The sequence below is a fragment of the Ochlerotatus camptorhynchus genome, unplaced genomic scaffold (assembly GCF_037179485.1).
Source record: "Ochlerotatus camptorhynchus isolate MF236.1 unplaced genomic scaffold, CSIRO-AGI_Acam_v1.1 ptg000234l, whole genome shotgun sequence".
Classification (NCBI taxonomy): domain Eukaryota; kingdom Metazoa; phylum Arthropoda; class Insecta; order Diptera; family Culicidae; genus Ochlerotatus; species Ochlerotatus camptorhynchus.
In genome coordinates this window covers 54871-67303 of record NW_027040724.1, presented here as the reverse complement: position 1 = coordinate 67303, position 12433 = coordinate 54871, and the positions used below count along the sequence as shown (strand labels likewise).

The 12433-nt window shown below is 36.5% G+C and overlaps 1 long non-coding RNA gene across 1 annotated transcript; it reads right to left on the bottom strand.

The window, feature by feature from the left end:
- Positions 1–9845: 9845 nt before the first annotated feature.
- On the bottom strand, positions 9846–11866 carry LOC135704330 (uncharacterized). The gene is made up of 5 exons (XR_010517783.1): positions 11688–11866; positions 11243–11620; positions 11060–11183; positions 10867–10990; positions 9846–10806 (listed from the first exon to the last, which is right to left on the bottom strand). It is a non-coding gene; the product is annotated as an uncharacterized LOC135704330 (long non-coding RNA).
- Between the last annotated feature and the right edge of the window lie 567 nt (positions 11867–12433).

Below are 12433 nucleotides of genomic sequence, written 5' to 3'. Positions count from 1 at the left end.
CAAATTACTTGATTTATAAAAATGATCGTCTTGATGGACCCTGTGGTGGCGTTGCCATCATTATTCATAGACGAATCAAACATAAAATTCTTTCTTCATTTGAAACCAAAGTTTTTGAAACTTTGGGAGTTTCTGTTGAAACAAAATTTGGACAACTTACGTTTATAGCTGCCTATTTGCCATTCCAATGCGTACGCCAGAAAAAGAATTTTCTCAAGGGTGACCTCCAGAAACTTACCAGTCATAGGTCTAAATTCTTCATTATTGGTGATCTTAATGCAAAACACCGCTCATGGAATAATGCTCAAAGCAATTCCAATGGTAATATTCTGTTTGATGATTGTTCTGCAGGTTATTACACTATTCAATATCCAAACAGCCCAACATGCTTTTCTTCTGCAAGAAATCCCTCAACTATTGATTTGGTCTTAACTGATTCATGTCAACTTTGTAGCCAATTGGTTAACCATGCTGACTTCGGTTCTGATCACCTTCCAGTAACTTTTGAAATATCCCAAGAAATAATTTGTAATCCCAACAGCTCTACTTTCAATTACCATAGAGCTGATTGGGAGCAGTATCGAACATTTATGGAATATAACTTCGATCCAAACATTCTTTTGCAAACCAAAGATGAAATTAATTATGCTCTTGAATCTCTGACTACTTCTATAGTTGCAGCAAGAGCTGCCTCAGTACCAACATGCGAGGTTAAATTCGATTCAATTATAATAGACGACGATCTTCAGCTCTTGATTGGCAGTGGGATTGGCAAAAACAAATTAAAAAGCGATTCTCTGCCCTGAGGAACAAAACTTTTGAAAATAATATTTCTAAATTAGACCCGAGTTCCAAACCCTTTTGGAAACTCACAAAATTTTTGAAAAAACCTCAAAAGCCTATGGGATTTGCTCGGGATTTTCTGAATATTTTCTCTCGGGAAAATATTTTTGATGATTCCTGGGGACTGATTTGGACGAAGTAAGGTTTATAACTAAAAAGTTTCAAAATATGAAAGCTCCAGGTGATGATGGAATTTTCTATATCCTCATCAAAAAACTCCCAGAGAGTACCTTGTCTTTCCTGGTAAAATTATTTAACAGATGTTTCCATTTGGCATACTTTCCTGATAAATGGAAAAATGCAAAAGTTGTTCCAATTTTGAAGCCGGATAAAAATCCAACTGAAGCTTCTAGCTACCGTCCAATAAGTTTGCTTTCTTCAATAAGTAAACTTTTTGAAAAGATAATTTTAAATAGGATGATGCTTCACATCAATACGAACTCAATTTTTGCAGTTGAGCAGTTTGGATTTTGCCATGGGCATTCAACTACTCATCAACTCTTAAGAGTTACCAATTTAATTCGTTCAAACAAATCTGATTGCCACTCAACTGGAGTTGGTCTTCTAGACATAGAAAAAGCATTCGACAGTGTTTGGCATGAAGGTTTGATTGCTAAATTGAAAAAGTTTAATTTTCCACTTTATATTATGAAATTAGTTCAAAATTATTTAACTGACAGAACTCTGCAGGTAAATTACCAAAATTCCAAATCCAATCGACTACCTGTTGGAGCAGGAGTTCCTCAGGGTAGCATTCTTGGGCCTATATTGTATAACATTTTCACTTCGGACCTCCCTGATTTGCCTCAGGGTTGCCACAAATCTTTGTTCGCTGATGACACAGGCGTTTCCGCTAAAGGAAGAAGTCTTCGTGTTATTTGCAGCAGACTGCAGAAAAGTTTAGATATTTTCTCTTCTTATTTACAAAAATGGAAGATTTCTCCCAACGCTTCCAAAACTCAACTTATAATATTTCCACATAAGCCTAGAGCTTCGTTTTTGAAACCTAGTAGTAGTCACATAGTCACTATGAACGGAGTTCCAATTTCCTGGTCAAACCAAGTGAAATATCTTGGATTAATACTTGACCAAAAATTAACTTTTAAAGATCACATTGAGGGCATTCAAGCTAAATGTAACAAATATATTAAATGTTTGTATCCTCTTATAAACAGGAAATCCAAACTTTGCCTGACGAATAAACTTCTAATATTTAAACAAGTTTTTAGACCGGCCATGCTTTACGCTGTGCCAATATGGTCTTGTTGTTGCACTACCAGGAAAAAATCACTTCAAAGGACTCAGAACAAAGTTCTGAAAATGATTTTGAAGTTGCCTCCCTGGTTCAGTACTACCGAGGTACATAGAATTTCGAATGTTGAGACTTTAGAACAAATGTCCAACAAAATAATTAATAATTTCAGGCAAAAATCGTTGCAATCCTCAAGACATGCAACCAAGACATGCACAATGTAAAAACACTTAGATATATATCATAACAATTAAGGCTGGTACGTTACTGCAGTAACTGGTGCACCTAGGTTAAAATGAAATGTAATTTATTTTGAATTTGGAACAAATAAAGAGTTAAAAAAAAAATTTGATAGCTGACTTGCCTATTCAGACAAAACTATGGTAAAAAATAACTTATTCAGCTTTCAATAAGCTCAAATTATTTGTTGGGTTATTGCTATGGTTCAATTTTCACTCAGTTATTTTATATGACAAACATTGAAAGCTCTTCATAAAGGGATTCCGTTACATTGTTTGATGAAAAATGTCTGTAGCAGTTCAAACAGGCAGGAGAAAGTCTTTTCATTCAAATCCTCGTTTTTTCAGGCTTCTTGAAAATACCTCCGCAAGTTTATTCTGATTTAATTTGATAAATTCTTCAGGCTTGTCCGGTAGTCAATTTTTTCAAGAAGGCTATTCAAAATTTTCCCGGAAATTTTATCAGAATGTTTCTTATGACTTCCACCGGAAGATTCTACCAACATCTTCTGGAGGTTTCTATCCACTTCCCCAGAACTCCTTTGGGTGTCCTCCTTCCTGCTACTTCCAACATCATCATTGAGTTTTTATTTGACTCTCCCATATGTTTCTTTTGGCTGGGAGATTCATGCAATTTACTTTGAAAGCTCCATATGATTTTTCCCAGAAGTCCTACTGACTTGCCCCAAAAGACTTTTCGGATTTCCTATGGATGTATCTCTAAATTTTCCCCGAATGATTCATCCCACCTGTTCCAAAAGCACTATTACTTTTCCTGGATGTTGAACTCCCGACAGATTCTGTCAGCTTATTTCGGATTTTTCTTCGAACTTTCCTTGCAAGTTCTTTGAAACCAGTCAAAAAAGTTTTCATGAGATGCATCTACTGTAATTTCTCTTTATCTATGGAGAGATCATAATACGCTCAGTTCTGTTATAACGGTATTTTATTTTTTATGTCGCCCTCATTCAAGATGGATACAGCAATTCTCTTATTTTTTTTATTTTTTTAAGCAAGTTACTTTAAATTTGGTTGAATTTGAGATCATACGATCAAAAATAGAGGCGTAAAATTCCCGTTAGAGCACAATAGAGTGTAGATAAAATTGTTAGGGAATGTTTTCTTTGTCCGTGTAATCTATTTTCATTCAAAATGTATATTAAGCATGCCATTTTTAATTGTTTGTCCAGAAGTCGAACTAGTTTCCCCGGAATTGAGAAACTCGATTTTTTGGAACATTAGCGGGAATTGCTTCCATAAATGTCAATGGTAGAAAACACTTAACACAGCTATTGAATCTTAAAATTTCAGTAAAAAATAGATTTCATCATCACGACATTTTTACAAACCCTCCCCAAACAGAAGTCCTAGCTTCGCCAACAAGTGATGCAACCAAACCAAGTGCCACATTGTGTAAGTCGACTGAACAGACTTTTTCGTACATCCTATCCATAGAAATCGTTCCGTACGACTTCCACGATGTGGCCCACTCACGTTTTCCCCCGAAGCACTGTTTCCGATATCGAAATCGAAAATCTATCTCATCGAGATGATGGTATTAGCCCTCATCTGTGGGGGTTTCCCTGAAATTGTTTTATTTATAAGTTGTGTCACAAGTTTCCCATTTACCAATTTACCTTTGAAGAGGTATGTCTCCTGTTTCCCCCCGCAAAGATGTCTATGTATCATCATGTGCAGGTATCCGGCTGCCAGCACCAACATCGTAAATTTGCACCTTCCGTTTTGTTTTCATATAAATCTTCTTGTGAGCGTCGGAGATAACAGCTTGCGATAGTAACGATCAACGATTCTTACTTACGACTCTATTCGGTTGTATAACCAACTTTGATGTATTTAATTGCTTTCCAACGCTTGGGTATGGTATCAGTCACCATATGAAACCCATTCTACTAGTTTATAGGGAATATTACGGCTTATCGTTCAGCTGGGATCTGGTCCTTTCACCCTGGCGTGGCGTGGCCATTGACAAACGCGAAAAACAAACGGAATGTTGCGATTCGGAGGAGCGCACATCCGTTGCCATCGGGTTTGCGACCTCCCACGTATATTTCACTTCACCGGGGGAGACGCTCGATAAATTACATGTAAAGTATAAATTTCCATTATCGCCAGCTGGTCGCTGTCACGGCAGGATGTGCGCCAAATGCAAGCTGGGGTTGGGCATATCCTGTCAGACGTATGTAAGAAAATAGAAAAGATATTACTTCTGTTCGCACTTCTTTGCTGGGTGTGAACATCCACGCGCCACGCCGTGCCGTGCCGACAACAACGGTGGCTGACTACTAGACGCCCAAATAAATCACTCTGAATTCCACGCGACGACTCAGACGACGAACGACGACGACGACGACACTATTCACACCGATTCGATCTTGGATGTGAATGGTCTTTTCCGAGGGAATATGGAGCGTATGTTTATTACTGACAGAAATTACCCTCATCTGTCTGGGTAGAGCAATTCCAAGGCGCCTTGGGCGTAATGCAAGTCCTGTACCAACTAGTACCCATGCTGGCAAAGCTCGTTCTTACGAATAATTCAATGCATGTGATTTCCTCCATGTCAGATGAACAACGGGTCTGATGGATGCCCAATGGCTTTGCATCGTTCGTGGAAATGCAGCACGTATGGTACATTAGGTAGCGGAACGGTACTGCTTGGATGCAACTGAAAAACCTACTATAAACTTTGGCGAAATATGGCGCATTTTGGAAGGGAACTTGTCTGGGGTGAGGTTTTCAGCTGCAGACTAAACCCATATAAATTTACGATAAAAAGTGTAGTTTTATAGAAGCTAGGAACGGTCTGCTAGTGACATCACATCCATAAAGACTCAACTTAGTGCTGTGCTGTGGTAGACGATGGTGTCAAACGAATGAAAACTTATGTGATGTTGTGAAGACATATTACGGTTTGATGTACACATCTGCATAGTTATTGTTATTAAAATGTAGATGGAATATGGTAATGTCTATTTGATTACTCGTTGGTATAAGCATATCGAAAGATGAGAATCGAGTTACGGTTTTTGAACAACATTGTCACTTAGAATAAATGAATTTTACACAATTCATCACATAGCATTCACAAAAACCTTTTTTAACATTATTATTCTAGTCAATTTAACACATGGATTCGAAACATTGTAAATGTGCGATATTGTGAACACATACCTTAATTCGTAGAAAGATTGTAAAAAACAACATATTTAGAAGACAGGCAACTTTCATCTTTCCATATACAACCGTTTTGGGGCAAGTACAGTCACGCCATCTTCCACTCAAATGTAAATGCCCTGATAGAATTTTATAGCATACACAGCAAAAAAAATATTTTACTTGTTAAAAAGGACAAATTTATCATTAATACAGTGCATGAATTAAAATTATGTTGCTTTAAAATTATTTTTTTGCTGTGTAGGCTTCAATCTTCTTAGAGAGGTTTACGTAAGTTTTTCATTTTTCAATAGTTGCTTCCACATTTGCTCCATCCACTCCACTATCCCTTGAATTCTGGAAAATTTGCCAGAGAAATCCTAAATGTCTACGGTTCAATAGTTACTTCCTTCTTCATCACCATTTTATTAATGGCCTTCTGTTTGTGTAAGTATTTTCCATAACTGCTTGTTTCTAGTACTCCAAAGCTCTTTGTTTTCTAGAGTTTTTAGTCCCAAAGTGAACATGGAATTTTCCAGGGCAATCCTGTCGTGTTAGGTGATAAATTTAGTAGATTATTGGTACAAAAAAAAGGACACTATTGAAGATGTTTCAAGTACCCCAGCGGTCATTTGATTCTCATCTACCACTTTACGTAGCCTCAGAGGATAACCATAACATAGTTACTGCAGAAAAGAGCGGTTTCAGTAATAAACGCCTCAACCAGACAATCACACCCACACAATTTAAACACTCACCCACTTTCTGTCGCTGTGCTCTCAATTTCCTCTTTGAGTCAGTAAGTCATAGGCCACGCTCAGATTACTCCAGTTTCCCTTTTGATATTACATGTACCCATCTACCATACTCCACTATGGGAATTCAAGTGTCCAATAATTGAAAAATGATTTTCTCCGATTCGTGATCCGTGTTCGTCCGTCGGTAGTAGACTACTCAACGGAGAAAACCCCACAACATCAGTTCTCTAAATTATATATTTACCGAGCTACAGGTATAAGAGTCAGACAGTTTCCGATTTTTGTAAAAATTAATGATAAATTCAACCTCACTTTCCCCTAACCGAAATTGCTCTTTTCCTACGTTTGAAAATGTTCCTAAAAATTATTTTATAAGCTTAAAAATATCGCATAGAGTGGCTATACTCGATTATAATAAAATATAAAATATTGACAAATAAAAAACAACCTTTTTTGTAGCCTAATTTTGTTCCCTTTGTTTGTTCTCCGTCGATCCTGTTTTCCGTACTGAGTACCAATGTTACCAACGCCATGGAGGCAGCTGCCACAGCTGGACCCATTAACTCATGGACCGAGGACCAACGGTTTTACTTCGCTTCCGAAGGAAGGCGTTATAAGAGATTTTATGCCTCAAAAAATCCCGACGGCGCCGACTGGGATTGAACCCAGGCCCAATTTATCAAAATTTACATTCAGGACAACCCTTACGATTATCCTTTGGATGCCTAGAAAGGTTTGTAATCAAATTTGGTAATGATTGATTTCTCCATAATTTTTTTCTTCTCGAAAATATCGTCCCCTTCTATTCAATGCTGAGAGTATTTATACTTGAAATGTTCCGAATCATGAATACTTTCAAGATATTATTCAAGAGTTCATTGAGTCTGTAGAACTTCAAGATCCTAGCTCCAACATAGTTTGGAGAGTATTAAAAATCTTATCGCTACCAATTCATGACGTGCATGTAGTCAAGAAGCTCTCTTGAGCTTCGCGGACTCATACATATTTTCAGATCATTGTTCTAGGCTTTATTGAGCCTGTAAAACTTGAATATCTCAACTCCAGAATGGTTTGGAAAGCATTACATATCTTAATGATACCATTGAATGTTGTACATGTTGTCTAGAGATTCTATTGAGAATCACGGAGTCATACATATTTTCAGTACACTCAGGTTTTTTTTTTACACGGGGGATACGTAACGTGTAAAAAAAACCGTTTGAAAAAAACCTACGAGATTTTGATTTTTCGCATGCTTAAATGTTTTTAAAAAATCGGATTTTGATGCCATTTGTAATTAAAGCATGGTATGGTCCATATAGACATATTTTAAAAATTTCTGTATTTACACCAAAAATTGTGATTTTTTTTTAAGTATGTCATTCGATTACTTATAGCTTGAAACGGATAATGTGATTGGAAGCAAGTCGATAGGTTGTATCGTTGTCGAGAAATCGTTAAAAACGTACCGTGTAAATCGGGGAAAACCGTGTAAAAAAACCGTGTAAAAAAACCGCGTTAAAAAAAAAGCGTGTAAAAAAAGACTTCAGTGTACATTGTTTAGTGAGTCTCAATAACTTAAAGATCTTAGCTCCAAAATAATTGGGAGAGTATTAACAATATTATTGATACAATCCATGATGTGCACATTGTCAAGAGGCTCCCTTGAGCTCCGTGGACTCATAAAGATTTTCAAAACATTGAGCCTGCATGTTGTCAATAGGCTCTCCTGAGCTTCACGGACTCATACATATGTTCAGTACATTGTTCAAGACTTTCATTCTGTCTGTAGAACTTCAAGATCTTAACTCCAGAATAGTTTGGACAGTATTTAAAATCTTCTTGATACTAATCCGTGATGTGCATGTTTTCAGGAGATTCTCTAAAACATTTTCAGTACTTTGTTCAAGATTATATTGACTATACATCTATTTTTGATTCCATTCTATGATAAGAAGATGTAAGGCCATTAGGTCGAATGGGTTATTAAACCGAATTTTGAAAAGCAAAAGATGAAACTTATAGTAGTAATTGGATACATTTATAACACTTCAATAATATTCCACTATGTCTGTGTGTGAAAGGAAAACGTACATAAAATCATGAAACGCCTTTTACAATCTCAAACTTAAATAAATTTCAAAGACCCAGGATTTTTGAAAAATATTAAAAATCGCATCTTTAAATATTAAATCTCTGGAAATATTTTTCGTCTTTGAGCAATTTTATCAATTTTATTCTAAGGCAATGACACTTTTTCCTAATTTAAATATAACTAATTTGGAATCCAAAATTGTAAACATTAGAAAAATGTGAAGGTCATAGGTGTGGAAAATGGTTAAAAAAAACTATATTTTGAAATTATTAGAGAGATCTCGCAATGGAGACATTATCAAATGAGGAATTTTTAGCCTTACATTTTTCATAGCGGATTTTTTCTTCTTCAAAACATGAGCAGTTCTTTCGGTTATAAAATGTTTAATCAGATGGCATTTCTAGCATAAGATTATTCGAAGCTGATTTATTTCTTATTTGAAATATAACCGGTTTTTAAAAGATAAACAATGCATCACCATAATTTAATTTTCTTTATTTGTTGCAGATTATTTCTAAAGGTAGTCTGTTAAGACCACATTTGATGAATCTGTTCATCACTCTAAAAAATTAAGGGCATACATATCAGTTCCAACAATAAACATATGAAAATGGATCCCAATGTATGCTTGCTGTGCACATTTGCAAAGTGTGAAGTTTATATAGATTCCGAGATTTGTTCTCTTGAAAATTTGAAATGATAGAGCAAGTCTGTCTGTCATGTTGGCCATAATTGGACTCCATCAAGTATGTCCTCAAGTTGGAACAAGGCAGATGTCGTACGACAAAAAGTGAACAACTATAAAAAAAATTCGGCCTAGTGACTCATTCGGCCTAATGGCATTCGGCCTAATGGCATTCGGCCTAATGGCATTCGGCCTAAGGGCATTCGGTTAATGATCTATCACCGATGCGCATCTAAACATGCAGCTGAACAACGCTAGGATGATGTGTAGAATGGGGCTTCGTCATTTAACCGAAGGACGTTTCACCGAAGGACTTTCACCGAACAACATTTTGCCGAAGAACATTTCACCGAAGGACATTTCGCCGAATGTGTCATTTCGCTTTTCTAAAATGTAATACATTGATTGCACAATTGATACAGTTATAAAAATGTAATACATTGATTGTTTAAAATTTTCTGAAATCAGTACATATCGAAAGAACTGGTCAGTTTAAAAGAAGGGAGCATTCATATAAATATTTTTTTTGATTATTTATCAATTTCTGAAATCAGTACAACTCGAAAGAACTGCTCATGTTCAAAAGAAGGAAGTATTGCTATAAATTAAAAATATATATTATTTGAAAATTTCTGATGAGTACAACCCAAAAGAACTGCTTATATAAAAAAGAAATAAGCATTACATTTGAATAGCTTGCCAGGTTGAAAAAAAAATCGCACCTCCTCCATTTTTTTTTCAAGACTGTTTTAAAAATTTACTGAGCTTTGAGAAAAATTCAAAACCGTAGAAAATGGCTTGCTCTTTGGCGAAATTACTCATTTGGTGAAATGACCTTCGGTGAAACGTCCTTCAGCAAAACGTCATTCGTTGAAATGTCCCACTCCCGTGTTGAATATGTCGGTAACATGCGTATCAATCCACATTATTGAGTCTTTAGAACATCCAGATCTTAACTCCTTAAAACCTAGAAGACATTAGGATCTCAAAATGATGTTTAATGATTGACATAATGGGGTTGATACCTAGTCCCATCTGTTGGTTCTCTGTGGAATCACGGAGTACCAACCGCGGGCGGTCAATCATACTCATGCTCATGATCATGTTCAAAGTTTAATGATAAATGTAAACACCTGCTAGTACAAATCTTGTCCAATAATGAATAAGCAAGAAAAGATTTTTGGCCACCTCCTTGTATGGAGATTCCCCATAGTACACCCGCGTGGTTGTTTGTTTGTTATAGATGAAAGGATGCGCCTTCCAAGCCAGTAAATAGGGTGTATATCTGTCATCATCATCATCATCATCATCATCATCATCATCACCCGTGCAACCTTCAGAGATCAGCAGATGGTTGTAGCGAACTGCCACACAGCTTCCATGTGATGGTCATCCACCCCAGGACAACATGGGAAGCTATTTTTTTTTTAAATTAAGAATCTGGAGCAGCTACCAGGAAATGTGGTTTGTAGGTTAATTATATTAAGTGATGTAATGGTTGATGCGGAAGCAATTGCAATGGTAAGTTTCTGGCGTGTGCTTGGAGCTTTTCGAATACCGTCTACCTAAATGGCGAAAGCTAACCACCTCGTGCCAGCTGCATTTGCGAGTTCGGATTCTGTGCGTGGTGAAAAAATTTCAATCTACTTAATTGGCATAATTTTTATTCATTTCATGTTTTTGCTAGAAGGTGTTGAATTTTCCGACTCTCAGAGGTTGTGCAATCAAATCTCATTTTCGATGCTTTTGGAGCCAATATCCTGGAATGAAAAAAATACGTGGTTTCATTTGTGTTGGTTCAAATGAATTATTTTATCCACCTCATTACAGTTGTTTACATCGTAAGCAACATTATAAAGCATATCGACCATAGCAAGAAGGCTGTTACCGGCGTGACATGTAAACAAGATATCCCTAATGCATGTTTTACTCCTGGACAGTTGTCTACGAGGTGAGTAATTCAGTGATGATTTCAACAGAAAAAAAAAACAGTTGTAATTAATTAGTACTCACGCGCACTCACGAGCATCGTAATCAGATAGAATAATTCCTTTCCCGAAGAAGGGCGCATCACAGTCTATGATCGATGATACTTTGTTTTGAACGCACATTTTTCTATAACTTGATGGCATGTCTTCTGAAATAGAAATAATAGCTAGTATTACTGAAATTCCCAATGCTAATGTGTTTGTTTACCCGTTTCACTGGAATCTTTGATCTGGCTGATGGTACATTGAATTTTAATGATTTCGTCAACAAGCTTCTCCAAAAATATACGATTTTGTTTACGTGATCCCGTCAAACAGGAAAGAACAGGATTAATAATTGGATTCAGACAGGCGCGATCCTGATCCCGCAGAGGACATCCACCACTTTGTTGAAGAGCAATTGCATCAGTTGAGTGATTTATCGAAGCCATATTTTCACTAAAGCAAGCACCAGCCTCATCGAGGGCCATCGTGATTCGTTTATAGGCAGTCGATGATCCTGAGTTTTTCAAACATGTTTGTAACAGCGGGTTTTGAGATTCAAAATCGAATTTAGCGTGCATATCTTGCGGAAGAGCAGCTGATCCTGAATATGAATGATGGAAAAAAAAAATTGATAGAATTAATTCAATGTCGATAATCCTAATTCCTACCTCCGAAAAACACCACGAAAGGAATAAAAAACGTGAAAAGACTGTTAGTCATGATGGCACTACTGATACGAGCTGTTTACTCAAGTTAGCAGTATTCTTTAAATATGTAGCCGTGATTAAATATTTCTTGATAGAGATGGAATTGGGGCGTAATAGCTTTCGTAAACAATGATTTCTCTCGATGATTTCTGGAAATTCAAGGTATGCTCACGCAAATCAACATAGCCATCGAGTAGGGGAAGAATTCCCCTACCCGATGGTGATGTTGATTTGCGTGGGCGAGCGTTGTTTACAAAAGTTTTTACGCCCTAATTCCAGCTCAATCTAGATTTAAAGGCACCGGCGATAAGGTCAGTTTGTAAACTAAAGCAATTTTATTTGTTATGAATGTGCTTCCCCGAACTTGGATTGTAGTAACTTCAAGGGAATTTCTAGAATAACAATGCAATATTTGTTGATATGATTGGGTTTTAGATTTTAATTCGTATACAAACAACAGTCAAATCTTGTTAGCTTATCAATTTCGTCTTTCGTTGTATACGAGTATACAAAACCCCACCAAGAGAAATGCGACGGCAATTTGTAGAAACATAAAATGTTTTTTTAATCAAATTAGTCGATAAAAATATCCATGCAATCTGTAGCTTCCGTTCTCATATCGTTGTAAATAACGTAATCACTCCAAATTATACCTTTAATCGTCAACCGGTTTGCACTACTTTATAGCATCAGAAACATCTCGAACC